This window comes from Accipiter gentilis, chromosome 22 (assembly GCF_929443795.1).
Source record: "Accipiter gentilis chromosome 22, bAccGen1.1, whole genome shotgun sequence".
NCBI classification, from domain to species: Eukaryota; Metazoa; Chordata; class Aves; order Accipitriformes; family Accipitridae; genus Astur; species Astur gentilis.
The window spans coordinates 2,512,619-2,534,996 of record NC_064901.1 but is presented as its reverse complement, the minus strand read 5'-3'; the positions used below and the strand labels follow the sequence as shown (position 1 = coordinate 2,534,996).

Sequence of the window (22,378 nt, the reverse complement as noted above, 5' to 3'; positions counted from 1 at the left end):
AACAAAGTAACTGGGGATTTGGGCACTAATAAGAATATAGCAGAAGGTTTGGGGGTCATGTAGAAAGATCTTAACATGATGAAAAGGGACATAAATACCTTTAAATTTTGCCATCTGTTCTCCTATCAATTCCTGCTTCTCAATGTCTACCAGCAAGACACCAAGTTTGCTGGGAAGCATCTGGACTAGCAGGGTCAGAACGCTTGTCAGGATATCTTTGGAAACCTGGAGTGTGATTAGGTCTAGCACAGGTTGGATCTGTACTGTTTGCCTGTAAGCCAAAGCAAGTTTTTCCTGCCCCAAGACCTATTTAGTTTCCCCTTCAGTACAAAACCTTGGCATAAATTAAGCTTGTATTCTGTAGAGATGGATGAGGGATGAGGACACCAGTATGAAACAGCAGTGCAAGGTATACAGATACACATGAAATAGAACAGGGCATCTCTAGTTTTAACATAGTCAGGTAAACTATGCTGTTACCTGGGTCAGGTAAACTATAAGGAAATGTCTCAGGTTAAGCCCAGTACTTCTTAAAAATATCAATAAACATCCAGATTTTCCTCTTCAAACTACTGTCACATTAACTGGCAGATCATCAATTTCAGATTGAAATAGTCCAGTGTTGGTACAGTCAGAAAATCAATTCTATTTCTAATTATATTAGTGGAAATATAGGCTAACTTTTTTGTTCAAAAGTTAGAACTTTTGAAAATTCCACCCAATATGGGTAATAAAACTGTACACTGCAAAAGAGATTCCAATTAGCTTTTTACAGAAGAAAGGGGCTGCAACTGTATCTATTTTTAAAATTCAGCTATTAAAGTGTCTTTGAATAAATTGACAATAAAACACTTAATGACCAACAGCACTACATAAATGCTAGTAAATTACAGAAGACAGAAACTGATGGAAATTGCAAGATAAAATTATTCACTTTTATATTTGGCATATGTGGGTTTATTTCCAGTCAACTACCAAAGTAAGTAAATTGTTTTGTTATGGGCCTATGTTTCATACCAAGGTCTTCACAACTCTCACAGTTCATAGTGACTAAAAATGCTGAAAGGAGATGATCAAGATAAATTTTTGTGTTTTGAATGCCCTCGCTAACAAAATCTATGATACTGAATCCAAAAGCCCTTCAAAATGTTATTTTTCAACAATTAGGCTGTTTAGTTTGCTTACTGATTTCCCTAAATATTGGCAGTGAAAAAAATCTGATCTATGTCAGGGTTGTTTCTAATAATTTGTGCTTTCTGACTCCCATCTATCTATCTACATGTATTTCCCCTATTAAGGTTTCAGATCTTACTGGGAAAGTTTTGCATTTGTCAAGAGCTGGTATAACAGAGTAATAGTTACCTAACACTTGACACTATAAGACCTTGGTTTAGTTACTCGTAACTGCCAAACTTTAGTAATTTGAATTTAAATTTTCTGTGCCTTCTGCCTTGGGCTGATACTTTGTACAATGTCAGCATAGATGTCTCTGTGATTTCTGAAGAATAACTTACAGAAAACTATATTGTTTTGTCAATGATAAAAAATTCTTACACTTGTTTTCAGAAGGTTTGGTACCTCAATGCTTCAGAACTGCAGACCAAATGCTCCTTTCTCCCTTGTAGAGAGAAACTTTTATTCATGCTGGTAAGGTGGAAAACAACCTGACATAATAAAATCTACAATGGCTAGCTGTGTACACTCAGTACATATAAGAGGCTAGTAAGTAAATTTGTTGGTTATTTCATCCATACTGAGCACATCCTACTACAGGCTGAGCTGAGCTGACAGGGAGTTTTCTTTCCAAATACAGAAGAATATAGACTGAAGAGAGTTAAAGCAGAGGGTCTGTAGCCATTAGCACAAGTACAGTACCAGGACAAGGCTTCCCATTGTTCCTCTATTGTCAGCAAATAGCCATGAAATCCCCTAGCAAAGTGTTTGTCTCATTTTGCCTTTAGAGGATGGTTCTCATAAAGGATAGCTGCCTGTTGTTGAGGTCAGTTAGCTCAAATGGTAGAGGTCTGTACAAGCACATCTAAGTTCCAGCTCTACTAACGATCCATGTGAGACTTAATGTGGTTCCACATGATGGAATTAACACAGGAAATTACACATAAAGAGATTATATTAAAAGAATATTATGGCTGCAAAGTCAAACACTCAAAAATTTAAAATGCTGAAATTCACATTGCCATGAAATATTAATTCATTCTTTTCTTGTTGTTCACATAGAGCACAAGATGAGCAACATGGTTAAAATTGTGGGTACAAGCAGGTCCCAGGAAATCAGCTGCATTACCTTGTACTTAGCAGAGGACACATACTTAATTGTTGTGCTGAAGAAGACTCTGCAGCCTAAAAATGAGGACAATGACATTGATGTTTTATCAGCCATTCATGTACTATGTAAATATTTTGAAAAATAAAGCCTACTTTCATGAGTGATGCAAATCTTCTCATCATCAAAGGTGCTTCATGATAGGTGAATTTAGGCGTCTTTCTTGTCTGTGTTTATCTCAAAGAGATAGAAAATGACTTCATGTTTCTAGGAGTGTGTGACTGGTACGCCCTGCTCCCAACCCCTGATAATATGGTTAGCATAACTAACACCATTTTATGAGGCAAAGCCATTCTCTGCGACTGAGCGAGTCATGTATGAGTTCCCTTTCCCCACATTATCAGGCCCTGAAGGTCCTGTGAACCAGACAAACCAAACAGATTTCTTCTTGCCCTCCCTGCCAGCCTCAAGGTTTCTGGGCGCCAGGCCAATTACTCCCTTACTTACTGGCCTTGAAGGTCTCAGGCACCCGGCCAGCCAGGTGTTGTGGATGACCCATCACAGAACAGGGAAGTGTAACAGCAAACACTGTCTACAAAATCAAGCAGTTACAAGTCCTAAGTGGGGAACTTGGACTGGAGCTGCTACTGGACAGTGAGACCTGTGACCTCCCGATGGCCAGGGATGCCTCCACCACCATTTGCTTCCTCTGAAGATTGAATGAGCAACGGGTTGGATTCTTTGTATGATTTTCGGGTCTATATTATGATTGTTATATTAATACAGCAAACCATGTATTAAGATGTGATCTGATCTGCAGAGGGTTTAGGTGATTAGAAACTGTAAGTTAAGTTAGGGTCGAGGTGATTAGAGATAATAAGTTGTATTATAAATTCTGTATTAGCTACTTACGAATTGTACTACATTGATTCTGCTTGTAGAAATCCTGTGCAATTCTAATCATAAATTCTGTGCTATACTAATCATAATATCCTGTTAAGAAAATAAAGTTTTAATTGTGACTAAAGCTTAGTGCTGTCATCAAGGATCCCTGAAAGAACCTGTCTGTCCCCTTAGTGTCAGGTGACACGGTATTTTAGTCCCACCAAAATTAGTAGTAAATTATAATTATTATGCTATGTAAATGATCAGCTCCATCCCCAAACAGAAGGTGGACTGTGAAATGAACTGTAAATTCACTGTAAATAGAAAAAATGCAGATGCTAGGTTATACATACACAGCAGCTTAAACCCAGGAAATCCCAGTTCTGACGTGTAGTGACTTGGGCTTCATTTCCACCATTCTTGGTGTCACTTCTCGTTGATGGAATCATAGCTTTCACTTACAGTGTTGATTATTGATTTTACATAAGTCTGCATAAAAATAATTAAACTGATAATTCTGGATTATATATGATTGATGAATAGCAAAACCCAGCACCCCCTGAAGCTTGGAAATGTTCCTCTGTTAGTGACGTTACAATTGATCTTGAATTGGTCATCTGAATTTTGACTCCATCATTTCTTCCATGTTGTTTTCATCTTACTCACTATTGAACAGAACTAGGTGTTCATTGAATATCCCAGTAAATTTTCCAAGATCAAAATCCTGTGTTCTGCTTCTGATAAAATGGGCGCTCTTTGAAATAACCCACAGGCTGCTAATAAAAAATTTACGTACTGTAACAGCTCATTTTAGTTGCCTGACCCTCAAAGAAGATTAGGTACCTTGGCTTTCTATACTGTGCCAGGAGAAAATTAAATGCCCCAATCAGACAATCAAAAAGGATGAGTGGTGAGCTGCACAATGATTCATAAAGGGGAGAAATGTGAAAATGCTGTTGAACCCAGGAATCCCATCTTCAAGGTGAGAACTCTGAGTGCCAGGCTAGCTAGTCGTGCCCCTTCTTGTCTGCCATTCTTCTGGAACCATAAATCTTGTGCTCCTTTCAGCACAGAGCCAACAGGAAGAAAAATGCTGTCCCTACCTCAACCAGTTTGCTAACTGTTAGGGCAGGCTCCTAGGAAGGAAGAAGATGGCATAATTTAACCTCCTTAAGCAAACTAAACTCAGGACCCCAAAGACTTTGTTGGTAAGTGCTTTCACCATTGGCTTAGAGGGTATGGCAAGAGCTCTAGTGCAAGGTAAGGTAACCACCATATAAAAGGTGACCCCTATAATCTCATTTTAAGAAGAAAGCAGTTATGATTCCTTATGTAATTTTCAGTCTTAAAACTATTGTGTAGTATAACAATCCATTGTTAAACAGCTGTGATATTCTTACCCAGAAGTGGCAGTATGAACAAGCAGCCACCTGGGATATATGTAACTGGAAAAAGGAAAAGGGAGAGGATCTGATTATCTATGAAATATTTTTCTACTTTCAGGATGAATGACAACAGACAAAGTTAGTATTTTTTCCCCATAGTTTCATATCTTGCTAAAACAAAACAGATAAATCATAATAATATCTCACATTTTCTTATCTTCCTTGTTCTTCCCCTACAAGCAAGTGCACAGATTTACAACAGGCTTAGCTTTACAATCTTGATAGGGAACCATCTGCCCAAGCAGAAAACAAGAAAATTAGCAGCAGAGTGGATTGTTACTTCACGCTATGATGCTTTTCATATTACAGTCATAAGCTCTTCCTTAAAGAGTCCAGAAATAATAAATTCAACAGGTAATTAGTATTTGAGGTTTTGCTTCTTCCCTTGTGACCATCTTTAACAGATACTTGCTTTTAAATTTACTGGGAGAATGACTGGCTACTGATACAGAGGCAGATACATTATCTTGGTTGGTATTTCCAGATACTTTGTACTGATATATATATATATATTAATTTGAAAAGGCAGTAATTTTTTTTTATTTCACTTTTTTCCATTTCCCTAGCACTCTCTCTTCCCTGAGCCATAATAATCAGAGGAGTGGATTGAGAGCTGTCGCATAGAGACAGCCTCCCTCAGTACCTGCCCTGCATACTAATTAAGTGCTTCCAGTCTGCAGGCTGGGACATGGATTCAGTCTTTCAAGTCAGCCCAAGGCTGAAAATGAAAATGAAAAGCTGTAAACCTCACTCAGCAGAATGGAAAGCATAAGGTTGCTGGGATATTGTATTGTGCAAGTTACATTCATGAATACAGTGAAAAGGACTAAAAGAATCTGCTGTGATAAAAAATGCAATGATCAGGGGGATTTCTTAGGAGAGCTGCATATGGATCTGAATTCCAGCTACTGATTTGCTTTCATGTCATCTGCAATATTTGCCATCTCATTGTTCACCCCCCCTTTTATAGATAACTGTTCAATATATTATACACAATAGTAGTCGTTAGTACTGTACCTTGTGGCACCCCACTATTAACCTTTAGTCATGTGGAAAATCTAACAGTTCTGCCTTTTAATCAGTATCTAATTCATAAAAGTATTACCTCATATCTGTGACTTTAATAACTTTAATAGCTTTGTCTGAAGCTTTGCCTGTGAGATTAATGATTAGTGAAGGCATAACTCCTTTACCCTATAATACCCCTTCATACTCTGAACCAAGAGAGAGCCGATGGGAAGATTAATAACGTTGGGCAGCTAGGAGCTTCCTGTGAGATTTCTGTGCAAAGAAGCTCAGATCCGGCGAAGTTAAGGCTGACGGTTGGGATGAGCAGAGAATGCAGCCATAGAAAGGTAAGGCATTGCCTTCAAATGATGTACTACTCGGTTACCTGAGAGTGAGTTTGCTTCATTGTTCAGAACCTGAGAAGGAGTGAGAGATCTTGGTTATTTACATTTTATTTCAGTTGTGTCTGTTTCTTGCTCCTGGAAAATAAACTCTAGCTGCTCTGATTTGCAAGCAGAAGCAGCTTGGGATTCAAGGATTCTCTTGAAGAAAAAGAAGACATTTCTTTCTTTGCAGCAAGGAATGTGGAAGAGCTCTGTTAATGTGCATGTTTACTGCAGATCCAGAAGAAATACATCTCTTTTGATGAGCTGTTGACAAACCAGAGCTAGGGTAGAACCCTCCTCCCACTTCTGCTGGAAAGATGCTGTGGACCTCACAATTTCTAGGGACTCTTCTGGGCATGAACCTGGCAGGTGGAATGCTCTGGAACCAGAGATGCTACCTGGATAAACTTATTCTGATGATGCTTGATTCCTAAAGCCCAGGAGTGGACAACCCCAATTTTTCTTCTTTGAAGGGAAAAACTCTTTGCGAGAATGAGCACATTTCACCGTGAAACTGATGGTATAAGAAGCTTTGACTGGTGCACAAAGGAGAGTTATAGCCTGGCTGCCAGAAAAGGGAGCTGGTAAAAGTAAATGGTAGGCCATAGTATAATGATTGCAGAGTTTTCTCTGTGTTAGGATTTTTCTTCAGAAAAACATTTAAGAGTTGCTGTGTTGTTTGGCTTGGATACTCCTTACCAATCATGATTTTTGGAGCAGGCTAAAAGAAGGGCATCTCCATCAAAGTATATTTGGTCAGTATTGGATCAAGTCTTTCATGTGTTGATGGAAAATGCACCAAGTCCAAACTTCAAATGCTTATTTTGTACTTTAAAATCTCTTGTTATGGTATAGATCATATCCAAACTGCATAACATTCTTCAGTATCACATTAACAAAATAATATAACTTGGGTATTCTGTTGTGGATATAGCTTGATCTCATGTCTGTATTAAATTTTAGAAGCTGTCGAAGCACATGTAAACTAGAGCCCTTTTAAGACCCCAGGTGGCCTCTGTCAAGGGAAGAACCTGAAATGGGGCAAAAGAAAGTCTTATTTTGATAGGGATTCTTCAAGTAGTAAGTTTCCCAGAAGGCATGAACTACCCTGATGTAAAAATGATCTCTAATGAGTAACTTCTCTAGATAACTAATGCACCTGCAGACATTAACAACAAAGATAAGATAAAACCATTGCCAAGCATTTAATGATAGCCTAAGGACTAATGAAGATCTGAAGGATAGCAACTTGAAAGGCAATGGTCACAGCCCACCAAGAACATGATGTACTTTCTTGTCCTACTGAGATATAGACGGAAATGATTCAAAGGCCTAGACACCCAAATCCATCCTGAACATTGAAAGGATGAATTACTCTCCTCTAGTAAATCATGCAGAATTTTCCTTCTACTGAGGTATTTGTCCAAACTGCAGAGATTCAAATCCTCTGTGTGTGAGAGAGAGAGAGAGACAGAGTACAGAAATTGAAACTCTTGCTCCTGGCCATGTCTTCTATGATTCACATTTTCACCATGGCCAAGTAATAGTCTTCAAGGGTTTTTCATAAGCAAGATACCAGGAGCAGAAAGGGACAGGACCTATAGGCTTTGGTTCCATTTCTAGTCAGAATCACCACCCTTTTGAGCCTTTCAAACCAAATGACCCAAAGAAAAGGCAAGACAAAGAATCATCATAAGGAGAGAAATAACAGTATCTCCTCTCTGGCTTTTGATCTCTCAGTCATATTCATAAATAATATCTAGATTAAACTTTGGCTTTAACTTTGGATTTCAGGGGCAATTTTGATTTCTTTTTGAAGGGGGCAGAAGAGGGAGAATGGCAAGAGGGGTGTTGTTTTTTGTGTTCTCCTTTGGTTAGGACTGGCAGATTCTTGTGGTCTTTGCAGGTAGCCAGTTCCTAAAAGGAGACTGCTAACTGCTGTCACTTACAGAACTGAAAAGATTTCCTGCAACAGCAGAGTTTGATTCAAGCCTTGAAAACTGGCTGTGAACTCTGTGGCTTTCAGCTCTTCCGAAATCTTGTCTGCCTTGAGCTGAAGAGATCTGAGTGAGTCCAGTTTCTCAGATGAACAGAAAAGGAATTATCATCTCTCTATTGAAGTTCCTATACTAGCCCAATCTCTGAGATACGAGTCAGTAATGTCTCCTGAGAGAAACCATCATGCCTAAAGATCGCCAGCAGCACAAAATATCAAATGAACCTTGAGGAAATGTTTGGACACCTCCTTAGCCTTCCTTGAACAATTCCAGATACTTCTGAACCCAAAAGCCAGCCATGAACCACAGTGAGTCTGCATCTGCCCATAACTACTCAATAATTGGCAGCTACAAGTATTGAGAGAGCCAAAGAATAAACCTTTCCTCCAAACATGTTCAATTGTTTGGACACTGTCTCTAGGGGCCGATGACACTTCTCTCAGTTTTAGACTTGCAATCTTGCAGCCAAAACCACAAGAAGACAGGGTAGGATGCAGGAAATAAATCAGATGCCACCCTTTTCTGGAAATTATTTTTCTGCAGCTATTTGGCAATATTTTTAGGTTTGTGGACCGGAAGGTTGTCAGACTGAACAACTCAAGAGACAGGGAAAGGAACAAGTTTCATCATCAGAATTGCTATGCATTCCTGCCCCTCTTCTCCCACCCACTTTAATATCTATTCTCTCTCCTTTAGGGCTTTTTTTCAATTGTCTCTGAAAAAGCTACACAGATGGTTGGATGAGGAGACAGTACTGGATGATATCTGTACCACCACATATAGATGAATCTTTAATGTTTGGAATATAAACTTAAGATTCCTGTTAACATTTTCTTCCCCAAAGTAGAGGTGTGCCAGCTCTTCCACAAATTCTTTTCCAGTCTTTCCTATCTTCCTTCTGTTTGCTTTCTGTCTAATGAAGGTTTGATGCAGGCAGCCACAACAATCCTCAATTTGCACAGCGCTCCGTGAGCCAGTGACCAGAAAGCAGTGCCTTAAACAAATCAAAACTAGGAAAAGTCTTTAAGAGTCTAAGAAGAATGCTGTACCTGACACTTCCCAGAAGTTACTCTGTATGTTGTGACACAAATGAAAGTTACACTGACCCTCTATGCTATTTTTTATTTTTTCTTTCTCATGTATCTCACTTTTTTTAATTTATAAAGCAAACCAGTGAACCAGCCAAACCAAGACTGGCATCCAGCACCAGCAGTTCAATGCCACCTAACTAGTTCTCTCTACTCCTCCACTTTTTTTGTAGCAGGGACACTTACTACCATCTTTTAAGGCTTTGTATAGAATGATGAAATTTAAGTCTACATACCTGGCAGATAAAACAAACATCTTGCTTAGCTTCTTTTTTTCCCCATGTCAAAACTCTTTCCCCCTTTCTGTATCTAAGGAAAAATAAAAAGGTTTTAAGTGATCACTTGCAAAGGGAGTATACTTGGCTATAAGTGCACTTGCAAGGTATGCCACAAGCCACTGAAAGCATCTGAAGAAGTATTCCCCTGAAAGAGGGTGATGCCTGAATTTCTATTCTTCTATTCTATTCTATTTCTATTTCTATTGCACTGACAGGTATAGAAACATTTCTTGCCAGAGGGATGGGTGCTGGATGAGTAGAACCTTAGCACCAACAGCCCATGCTATGGAATACCTGGAAGAAAATCAAAGTCAGAAGGTGAACTCTAGAGCTATCTAAACTATCAGCAATGGCTTCAAAAGTGTTCTCTTGCTTAAACATGATTTTTATTAAGTGGAGTTTCAAAAGAATACTATGAAACCAGGTCCTAGACTCTGAGAGATTTACGACAGCGAGATGGGATCTATAGATTTCAGAAATTCGGTGACATAAAGTTGTCTTTGAACTTTGACTTCCCTTACACAAAGGACTCATCTTCCTGGACTCTCATTTAGTCCAGAGAAAATGCTTCCTAAAGATGTTGAGGCATCAGTAACTGTTCAATTATTTGACATTTCTTTCATAAACACCTCCAAAGATGACAACTGATGATATCTTGGCCAGGCAAACTTAGGTGGCACATTGCTATAGATGAATGATCCAGTCAGTCTAGATACAAGAAGCTTTTATCCTTGAGACAGGATGCAAGGTTGTTGACTAAACAGATCCATTTACTATTGGAGCACCTTCTCTTCCTTTCTTTGCTCATATTACAGGAGTTGCTCTCCTTCACTTCATCTGACAAACTCTAAACCTTTACCCACTGGAACCCACTTAACAGTTCTGTGTCAGGGATAACACACATAAACCCCTTCCTGGTTCACTCTGCATTTAAATTCTCCCACTGTGTGAAAACAGGAAAGTAGCTCCTACATGCTGCTTGAACTAACAGCTGTGACTTGTTAGACTGCTAGAAAGAAGAGATGAAAACTCTCTTCTTAGTAGGGGAGGCCATAAAATAAGAAAGCAGGGGTAGAGGGGAGAAGGAGGTACATTCCTCCCATGGAAGGGAGGAGGAAACTAAAAAAACCCTATAAGCCAAGGAGGCTACCATGGTTTCCCTACAGCTTTTTCAGTCTCATTTTATAAGAGAATTCCTCCTTTGAAAGATTAAAGGAAAAGAAGCTGTACTGGGCAGACCTACATAATCTTTTAGGAGAACGTCTAGTTTTTTAGGTTTTAGTGGAAAGGCTTGAAAGACTCATGTTCTCAAGCTAAGAACTGTGTCCTTCTGGACCCCTTAGGGAAAGGTTTTCAACACCATTCCCATAACAGCATGTTTCTCTATGGCATAAAGGTAATTTCTGTGCCCTGGAATGACAAACACTGGAAATGGATCTGCCATATTGGGCAAGATCCAAGGAGCCTAAAAATGTCCCCAGATTTGATAACCTGTCAAAAATTAATGTCTTTACAACAAATTTTGTGACCCTACCTTTAAGATTTTCAAAAATCATTTACAATTTTACAAATTTCTTTCTTCCATAAGAAAGAGGTTTGTTCTGAATACCAATCTCTCGTGCAGCTATTTGAAAATGAAGTCTCTGACAAATTCATTGGTTTCATTGTGTTTAGTTTGTAAATTCATAGAAATGGTTTAGGTTGGAAGGGACCTTAAAGATCATCTAGTTCCAACACCCCTTCCATGGGCAGGGACAACTTCCACTAGACCAGGTTGCTCAAAGCCCCATCCAGCCTGGCCTTGAACACTGCCAGGGCGGGGGCATCCACAGCCTCTCTGGGCAACCTGTTCCAGTGCCTCACCACCCTCACAGTGAAGAACTCCCTCTTTACATCTAATCTAAATCTACCCTCTTTCAGTTTAAAACTGTTACCCCTCGTCCTATCTTTACATTCCCTGATAAAGAGTCCCTCCCCATCTATCCTGTAATGTCCCTTTAGGTACTGGAAGGCTGCTATAAGGTCTCCCTGGACCTTTCTCTTCTCCAGGCTAAACAACCTCAACTCTCTCAGCCTGTCCTCATAGGAGAGGTGCTCCAGCCCTCTGATAATCTTCGTGGCCCGCCTCTGGACCTGCTTGAGCAGGTGCATGTCTTTCTTATGTTGGGGACCCCAGAGCTGAATGCAGTACTCCAGGTGGGGTCTCATGAGAGCAGAGTAGAGGGGGAGAACCACCTCCCTCGACCCGCTTCTTTTGATGCAGCCCAGGATATGGTTGGCTTTCTGGGCTGCAAATGCACATTGCTGGCTCATGTTCAGTTTTTCATCTACCAACACCCCCAAGTCTTTCTCCACAGGGCTGCTCTCAATCCACTCATTGTCCAGCCTGTATTTGTGCTTGGGATTGCTCCGACCCATGTGCAGGACCTTGCACTTGGCCTTGTTGAACTTCATGAGGTTTGCATGGGCCCACCTCTCAAGCCTGTCGAGGTACCTCTGAATGGCAACCCTTCCCTCCAGTGTGTCAACTGCACCACACAGTTTGGTGTAATCGGCAAACTTGCTGAGGGCGCGCTCAATCCCACTGTCCATGTCACCGACAAAGACATTAAACAGCGCCAGTCCCAATACTGACCCCAAGGAACACCATTCATCACTGGTCTCCACTCAGACATCAAGCCGTTGACCACAACTCTTTGAGTGCAACCATCCAGCCAATTCCTTATCCACTGAGTGGTCCATCTGTCAAATCCATGTCCTCCAATTTAGAGACAAGGATGTTGTGTGGTATCCAGCAATTCAGTAATCAGGTAATTCAGTATCCTTCCCAGCAGCATTTATAAATAGGTACATTTACCTCTATGCAAATATTTGAAATATCATGGTAACTTATTTCAGATTTTTAGAAGTAGACTGAATATTTTATTAGCAGCTCAGCTACTTCAAGAACTCTGTAAAAGCTTAAAAATGGATAGAAGGTAATATTTTGTTTTTCCATTAGAATCTCTCATATGTCTGTTAAACTCTTCCTTACACCTTGCATTTGGGCTGCATTTTTCTTTTCTGGAGGTAAAAATACTAATTTGTATTGAATTAGCATATGAACTACTTCACTTAATGCTTTCCTTTACTATTTGTCTGGTTTGGGGTTTTATCATTACAATCCCTTTTAAGGTAGGGAATGCTTTTACACTTTATCTCATATTTAATAGTAAAGAAGTATAAGTACAAGTCATAATAATTTAATAACAACATAAGATGATAAATGTTAATGTCTCAGCACAATGTGTCTTAGAAACTGCTCTCTGCAAGACAGCATGATGATAATTATTAATTTATCTGTTCCATAATTTAAATGCATCAAAACTCTCGAATGCAGAAAAGCACGTAACAGTACTACATAGCAGTTCGGGAAGTGATGAAGTATATCATGCCTAGTTCAAACTTCAGAGGGAATGTAGTCAGTCAGCTGGTAACTAATCACAAATCTGTAGTTAGCACCTCAATTCTTGAGAAAGATGCTACCGATCTTTAATAAAATCAAACAACAAAGAACTCGGGTTTGTACTTCATCAATAAAACAGCACTTTCTGAATCATAACTCTAGCATCAATATCATGCATCAGTTCAATCCTGGAACACAGAACTGAGGACACTACAGGCATAAAAACATGCACACTTTCCTTTCTGTCTTCCGGAAGTCACTCCCAAGGCCCCTTTAATGTCAGGGGATTTGTTAGATGAAATCAACTCAAATAATCCTTAAGTGAACCACTTTGCAAACTACAGGGAAAGGCACCCTCTACCCCCACCCTGCAGCCCCAAGAAGATCCTTGCCAACTTACCATTAAAAAGCTTTCTTTCTGACCTGAAATCAGTGCACCAAATCTGAAACCCACCAAAGCTGTGGCCAATCTCATCAGAGAAAGATGGTAGAGTGAAAAACATTACAAAAGGGAAATGACACTACCAAAAAGGGGAGAAGAAGACAAGAAATTTTTTCTTCTCCTCTTCAGGCAATGCATGGAAACTCTGAAGCATGTGATACATTAATTAAATGCAACAATTAAATACAACAGTTACTACTGAGAGCTCATAATCCAGCAAGAGATGAAGAACCTCATCTAATGAATGGGTCTGGATTGGCCCAATCTTCTGTCCTTGCACATACCAGCCACAGAAACCCTTGGACCCCATACTGAAACATGTCTTTGAACAGAGAGTCAGTTTGCCTTCATGGACATGCCTAGTGCCTACAGGACAGAAACCAAGCCAGTACTTAGTCTTTCCTTTTATCTGTGCCATTGTATCTATTTCCAGATTTTCTGGCTTCACTCTCTTCCACTTGCTAGTTTTACAGCAAACAAAACACATGGCACCAAACACTTCCTGACACAGCCGTCCATGGAAAGCAAATCTTCCTTTAGCGCTCTTGTAAGAATGACAGCAAACCAAATGCACAAAGCGTCATTTCACAAGTTTTACTTTCCAACTTCATGACCATCCCTAGCCTGCCCTTAACTTATCAAGCTTAACCTTGTAAGCCATTCAGATTCCTTGCACCCATTACTCTGTCTGGAAGACAGTTCCTGAAGTTCATTTCTTTGATGGCTAGAGAATGTCTTTTAACTTCCTGTCTAAATGTATTATTGATTAATTCATATCCATTTGTTCTTATCTTTTAACTTTAATTCTTCTTCTCCCTACTTGCTATTTACACCCAAATGTGTTTCTAGAAAGTAATCATATCCTCTTTGAATCTTCAACTTGGTCAGCCAAACCAAGCTATGTTCTTTTAACCTCCTCTCAAAAGACTTTTTTACCATTCCACTAATGGTCCTTGGAGATGTTTCCTGGGTTTGTTCCAGTTGAAATTCACCTTTTTTCTAGTAGAGATGGTCAGACTGATACCAGTAATCCAGATGAGATCTTAACAGTATTTTGTCCTAATCGTATCAATATTTTCTAATACCCACAGAAAAATGTGGTTTTGACATTTACAGTGGCCTTCTTCATGGCTGAAAAATACTATTAGTGTGTTTATCCTAATAAACACAGAGGTCTAACTTCCTGCATCCCTGCTGACCAATGAGCCTCCAGCTCACAGCAGAAGGTCCCTAATGCATGACTTTGCAGTCTTAAATTTTTTCTCATTGTGATGATTCCTGTTGACAGTCATCTCATTCTTCCTATGTCATATAGGCAGATTCTCCTTAATATTAGTAATACCTCCCAACTCTCTGTTATCTGCAAATTCATGAGCACAAACTGGGTTTTGCACTAAGGTCACTAATGTGAAATACTAAACTGAACCAGTCGCAAGATAATCTTTGAAAAATACCATAAATAAACTCCCCACTTTTTTACAGCCTCCTTTACAAAATACCCCACTCTAAGTCTTTAGCTAGTTTTTAATTCCAATTCTCATTGTCTCCTCCTTAAATAATGATTTCCACAAACAATGTTTCAAATGTCTTGCTTAAATCTAGATGTATCACATCTACTGCATAGCCCTTTTTAAAGAAATCCCTTATCTTATCAAAGAAAGATGAGGTTTGTCTGACACGATCTACTTTTGATAAAACCATCTCACATTTTATCCCATTTTCCATTTAACTCCATTTACATGATCTTGATTAGTCCTTCCTTTCAAAGTTTTTCTAACACGTTGCACAATATCAAGGTCAAACTGACAATTCTCTAGCTTTTCCCTCTCTTTTTAAAAACAAACATTTTTTGATACTTGCCAATCACATGGTACCATCCCAGAATTGAAAGATTAATTGAAAATCCTTGCTAGTGGAGTTGGAATTTCATGTGCCAGTTCCTTCTGGCACATAATATAGATTTCCTGTTTTCTCAGGGTAAGAAGTCTATATTTTCTATATTATTCCACACTGGTGGCAGTCATTTCTATTACCCTATAATTATTCCCATTGGGTATATTATCCTTGTCCTTTGAATGTCATTATCTTTATTCTCCATCTAATTCCCAAATCATGAAGACCACACTTCTTCCTTATAAAACCTCTTTTCATATTTAAATACAGCAGGTAACCAAACTAATGGAAGTACATGTCTTATATTAGCGCTGTGGTTAATGTGATATAAGAAATGGACTACATAGTATAAAACAGTATGAAGGAAACTTCATTAACATTAGTTGGCCCAGTGCTATTTGAAGAATATCACTGAAATCAAGAAAACATTCACAACAAGGTATAATTCCCACCGGTACACCTACTAGAGGCACCAAGGTTGTTGCAATTTTTCCCTTTAGTGTGAAGAAAAAGCTATTACATTGATTGCATTCCTTATTTCATGAAAGAAGGATGAGAAGCAAGGTTTTGCAAAGGGAAATAAAGAACAGCTAAGCTTTATGCAGTGAAATTTTATCAATCAAAAAAGCGTATACTTTGTAAAATGCAAGTTTATAGTCTGTAAACAGAACATACAGATTCACTGTCTTGCTATATTTGCTTCTTATTATTCTGTATTGCTTTCTTTTTACTATTACTGTTCCATGAGAGAAGCCCATTTAAGTTCTTCCTGGGGTAGCATACAGCAGAAAAAGCCATCCCTGTGCCATAACATGCAGCTGAGAACAAGGAGCAGTCACTAAAATTAAGTTCTTATTCTCTTTTTATTCAGAGAGTTATGACATTTCCTCTACCTGCATTTTCAGCCCACAGAAATGTGAAATAAAATATAGAGTTCTCACAGTTCTTCAATCATAGTTTTCAATCATCCCTGAGACTGGAGAGCCATGTACAAAATTTACAGAAATGACATCTCTTTCCTTTCATTCCAGCACCTCCAGACTCCCATCAAGCTCTGCTCAGCCAGCCTAGTATGCTTGGACAAACAAGGTAACCGATCAGTCTGGCAATTAGTTAAACATAATAGCCTTTAAGATTTGTCCCAAGTTAATTTACGACAGGACAAAGTAAATGAAGAATTGGGTCTAAATAATTCTTCTGAAAGCAGAAACAATCCCTACAAGAGGTATTTTTCTTCCACAATATTTTTAAAGCACTCCAGAGCCTTCTCAGAGAGATCTGCCTTTAGGATACTCTTTTCCTATTTGACTGCCTTGGTCTCTTTCTCATTCCTCTTCAATCTTACTGCTCCCATTAAAGGGTCACAGATGTTGCAGAGACAAGCATTCACAAGCTGGTAAATGCCAGCAGTAGTTTTGTTCATGCATATTCATTAGAATAAGTCTATAATTGCATGAGCACATAGTATTTCCATGGTACTATTCTATTGCTCTACCCAGACAGCGCCTTTTACCCTCTTTTGTACCTAATCCATTTTCTACATGTCTTCCAACATTTAAGAACATGTAATTGGACTATTTCATAATGCACAGATAAAACAGTTTGGAGTCAAGTCTCCCCAGGAAGCCTATATTCTGTTTTTCCCTTTTCTGAATGCATGACTTAGAACTTCAAAATTCTTTTGAGATATTTTCATAAGTAAAATGCCATTTTTTCTATAAATTCATAGGTCAGAAAGAACTTTAAAACCCTTTAGTTGGATCTCCGGCATATCACAGTCTATTAAATTTCACTCTATACTAAGGCTACTAACTTATTTTTCACTAATGCATATAAAAAAACCCAATCCTGTTTTGATTTGAAGGTTATTCATATTTCTTTAGGGAAACTTTCAAATCTTCATCTTAGGAGATGAAGAATCTCCATTTTCCTCTGTAGCTTATTCTATCACTGTTAAAAGTTTGAGTTTTGTTTCTAACATGAATTTATCTGGATACAGGTTCCAGCACAAAAGGATGCTATTGTACTATGCCTATCTCCCCTAAAATGAAAAGCCCCTTAGAATGTATGATTTTCTCCACAGAAAAGTATTTTTACATTGTAATCAAATAACTTCTGAATAATTTCTCTCTCTCTCTTTTTGTTTTTTTAAAATGAACTAAGCAGACTGGGCTCTTCAGTTTTCAAACTACAAAGCAATTCTCCAGAATTATTTCTGTGGCTTGTTATCCATTCAAAGTGCTCGCTGTTATTTTAGAAATGTAAGCCCCAGAAACTTATTCAGGATTCCAGTGCCAATTCCATATCCAAAATTTAAATGACCTCTCAAGTGGTCCATTTCCTATTCAAATGACCTATTTTTGCCAAATCATTACAGTGGGAAGCCATGTGGAGTCATTTGTCCACTGTGACCTTAAAATCTTTTCAGAATCACTACTTTCCAGGAAACAACTCCTCTTCCTATAGACCAACAGACAATATGGGTTTTGTCCCTAAATATATGATCTTGCTTTTGGCAGTGTTAAAATATAACTTTCTTTGAATGGGCATAACTTAATCAAACAGTCCTGTAAGACTACCCTGGCTTCATTCAGTACTTACTATTTCTCCCATTTTTATATTATCCACCAATTTTACCAAACACATTTAGTACCATTTATTTATTAAAATAATGGGGGAAATATTGAGTAGCATTAGACTTCCACTAGCCTACTGATAGCATTAGTATCAATCCCTGTGCAAGGTAAACTCCATTCATGATGACTCCCTATTGACAACTACTTTTTTGTGTTCCAAGTTCTTCAACCAGAGCAGCATGTGCCTTGTTGACATTGTATAGGGTTCGTTCTTGAATTAGAATGGGTTTTTTTAGTACCAATTCACCTGCCTTATAAGAATCTGTATATATTGCTTCTATAAATTAGTAAACATATAAATGTCCATCAGACTTCTTTGACTAGACTGATTTTCTGTAAATCTACTTTGACTGGCATTCATCATATTTCCATTCTTTAATTCTTTTTTTTTAATAAATCCTTAATAACTTTCCATTATATTGGCATGGATTGATGCCAGGCTAACACATCTATAATTACTTGGGTCAGTCTGCTTACCTTCTAGAATGTTAGCACAACCTTATTACTCTTCCAGTTTCATGGAATAAATAATTAATTAGGGGTGAATGCAAATTCCATCATATGGACCTATGTTAATCTCTATAATAATAGGGTTCTAATCTTTAAATTCATAGTACATGCCGCTGTCAGAGTCAGACTGCACTACAAAATCACCAGTATAAATGGTAAACTGCAATATAGGTCAGAGAGCAGAGGGAAGTAAGATGCACTTTGCTAGTAGATTTCAGATATATTTTATGGTAGCAAAAGAACACTGGGACTCAGGTTTAACTACATGTTCTGTTAATTAAAGAATTTCCTTTCCTCCCTTTTTGTTTACTAATCCTAGCTTGTGCTGTTCTTCTCATGTCTTGACAAATACTGTACTCCTATCAGACCCACAACTATCCTTCCCTACTCATTCCTTTGTATGTCAGGGAGCAGGCTTCCTCTCTCCATTCCACCTCTTAGCAAGAAGCAGCAGCTTTAAGATACAAGGAAAAAGGTCTTACCAGTTTCTTCCATGGTGCCTTGGCACTCCAGAAGATTGATGTCTGGAAAAGTCATGGTCCATGCTAGTCTGTTCAGAGAGTTTTTGGAAGTGGACCATTTTTACTCCCTTTAGAAAGGATACCCATCAGGGCAAAGGAATATCCGTAGAGACAGAGAATGCTCAGTGGATTTGGCTGCCAGATTCTGACAAGCCATTCCAGAATATTTAAAAACAGAATCACCATAGAGGCATACTGAGCTTGCTGAACAGAACTGTATATATTTTGCAAAACATGACATCTTTCAGAATTTGAAATTCGAATTTGTGATTTGACTCCCAACTTTTACTATTCTGACATAAACTGTGACATAACTTCTTCCCATATAACTTCTTCCCATATATATCATGTACAAAGCCTGTAAGTGTTAAAAGAAGGAAGAAAAGTAGGCTTAGAGTCTACCTACCACATTTCTGCTACTTTTTCCTAATTTAGACCAAAATCTGGGAATTGTAATCAGTGATGCTGGCTAAATAACATTTCTAATTATAAAAGACAAATAACAATCAAAGAACATCTTTTATCCCTGTGTAGTTCTAGCTGTTAATTAGACATGCCATTTTTTTCACTGTGACCATGACAGTAGACTTGTATGTCTATAAACTTTCTATCCCTCAAAACCACAACGTAATAGCTTTTGTAAATGCAGCATCTCTGTAAAACAAAACCAGTAAAGTCTGTTGTGTTTTGACCACAGCTCGCTTTGGACTCAACACAAATTTGAATGCCTGTGTTATTCCTTATAAAAGTATAGAGACCTTTTCGATCTGATTTCCTTTGACAAAAAGGTGACATAATACTGCTTGGATGGTGTAAAATGGACTTACAGGTGCGTTAAGTCCCTGTATGCAATGCAAGCTATCATGTTACTGTAAATGAAAATGAGGTCAACAATTTTCCATGGAGTTCCTCTGAATGCTGTTAGGAAGGTGCAGCATCAATGCTCCTTTTTTAATCAAGCAAACGTGAGACTGATGGTTGCAGGAGAGTATCTGAACTCCCCAAATATGCCATATGATGGTGTCAGATGCTACATTATTTCAAAATTATATTTTTGATGTATGTTGAACACCTACCATATGAATGTTTAAAGTGATTTTTAATGTAAATAGCTTTATTCTCTTTATTTCCATCATTAGAACAAATGAAAAGATCCCTTTTATGCTTTTCTTTTGAACTGGTAGGCAACATCCATACCAACCTGGACACAATATTATTTGCTTTTCTTTTCAGACACAAAATCGATAGCATTAAGTAGGAACTCATTTTTCTCTATGGATACTTGTATCCATTATTGGATCGTTTCTCATGTGCAACGAACCATCTGCTTTAACGTCAAAGTTGATTCTTTTAGTTGTTCCTTTAATTTTTTTCTTCTGTCTCTTCACCTGCAGTATCTAATACGAAACCACAAATTTAAATCTGGCTGAATGAGAGTATTCAGGGAAAAGTGCTTCAATCACTTTTAAATTGCTCATTTTGTGCTACACTGAAGGTGATGCTTTTAGAAGAAAAGAAGGTTGCAACTTTCTATCAAGTTCAAGCCTTTGCCTTAATTTCTTTCTTTTCTTCCTTTTTTTTTTTTTTTAAGGTGCAGTCGCCAATTGATCTGTCATATTGTGGTTTTCAAAGATGAACTGAGAATGCTCTGAAAGGAGGTTGCTGTTGAAGAGCTTCTGGAAGACCTAGAGTAGGGAATTACATTTTCATTGTGGCTAACTTTCAATGACACTGAAGATGTCTCACTTGGAAGATCATCTAACCCATGTTTTCTCTTCCACTTCAACAGACAAAGCTTCATTCATTTGATGTGGAGACTCTGAAGAAACTAATTTTCTTTTTGAAATAAGTGTGAATTCTTTTTATCTTGTGATTTAACAACTCCTGACAATGCTTACAATTCACTTCAGAAAAATTAGCTGTTTTCATAACTTCAGTCTTTCCAATCATTTTTTCCCACCAAGTCTTTTAGTATTCCCTTTCTCAAACCAGGTTAATATACATGGAAGTTTAATAATAACTACTTCTAATTTACCTATTTGTTGTATTAATAAAAAGTTTTCCCATTTACTAAAATTACCGTAAAAATAACCACTTCTTGAATTTAACACTGTAAAGAATGAAAATAAGATGTGCTAATCATGTTCTCCAATGATTTATCTTCCATTAATTTCTAGCAGATTAAATCCATCCTTGATTACATACTCTTACATATTTTCTCCTTTACAATATCTAACATTTAGCTCCATCCCTGTTCTCCTGTGACTAAGAATACCATGCATTCCCTGTAAGGCTTCCAGTTCTGTAACTATGCTAATGCTTAGGACAAAGAAAAAGTATTTTATAGTTTTATAACATGTTTTTGACAAAGATTTCATGTACAAAAAGGGAGACAGGGATAAAAGTGAAGCGAGACCTAACTTCTGGAAAAGTGTATTATTTGGGAGTTTCTTTTCTATAAAAGAATCCTGATTTTTTCAAGTCACTGGAGGTCTGGAACTAGTTTTCTATTAAACAATTCAACACACACTGTGTTGTGACTTACCACCATGTTACTAGGCTATAAGAATAATGGTCCAAGTAGAGCAGTGCTAAGGCCTTGTGATCTCCTTTGGTGAGAAGATGCTTTACACAGAAATTGCAATTTCTAGCTAAACTACAGATATGACTTTCAGAAGTTTGTTAGGTGGAGCCAAAAATTTATTACTAAATTTGAAGTCAATTTGAACCTCCCAATGCAGTCTTTTAAAAAGCTTGCAGAGGAAAAACATGGGAAAAAGGAAAATTAAGATGGATTACAGCTAATGATGACTTTTACAGTGGAAACATGGATTTGGTTAAATTTTGGTTAAGTTTTGGTTTAAATATCTACTGCATATTTTGGTTAAATATCTACTGCATATAAATCTAACAGTTTCTGCCCCCAACTCTACATGGTACTTAACAGATACAGAAAAAATCCTCCCAAAATTTGTATTATACAAATCAGAATACCTGTTTCCTTTTTACAAAATTTTATTGAAGTGAATATTGGTGAAAAGTGCTTGGTTGCCATCACTGTTGTCTGAAGTGTTTGACACATAGACAAGATTGGGGCAGCCAAGGTTGGAGAACAGCAAACTTCTGTCGTAAGATGCCACTGGAAAGGACCTTGAAAGCTCATCTCATCTATCTACTGTCCTAATGCAGGACAGAAACATTTGCAATCAGTTACAATCAGTAACATTTCTGAGCACAGGTAGTCTGAACATAAAGAACTCTAGTAATAGAAATTTGACATCATCTCTTCACAACATATGCCAGTGCTTCATTATTCCTACTTATTCCTCCCAGTATCTAATCTGAATGTCTCTAGCTGCATTTTAAACCTCTTATTTCTTGTCCTATCCATGCTGAACATGGAGAAAAATTATTCCCTTTCTTTCTGGGGTAGGCCAGAAGACGTATCTGAAGACATGTTTCGCCTCAGACTTTTTTCCCTATAGACTAAATACCACCAGTCCTTCAAATGTTCCTCATAAATCATGATCAGTCTCATTGTTCTCCTTTGGACTCACTCCAGT

General features: G+C 38.0%; 1 long non-coding RNA gene across 1 annotated transcript; it reads left to right on the top strand.

Moving 5' to 3' along the window:
- Positions 1-5,853: 5,853 nt before the first annotated feature.
- Positions 5,854-20,763, top strand: LOC126049351 (uncharacterized). The gene is made up of 3 exons (XR_007509173.1): positions 5,854-5,966; positions 16,180-16,237; positions 20,407-20,763. It is a non-coding gene; the product is annotated as an uncharacterized LOC126049351 (long non-coding RNA).
- The last annotated feature ends 1,615 nt before the right edge of the window (positions 20,764-22,378 follow it).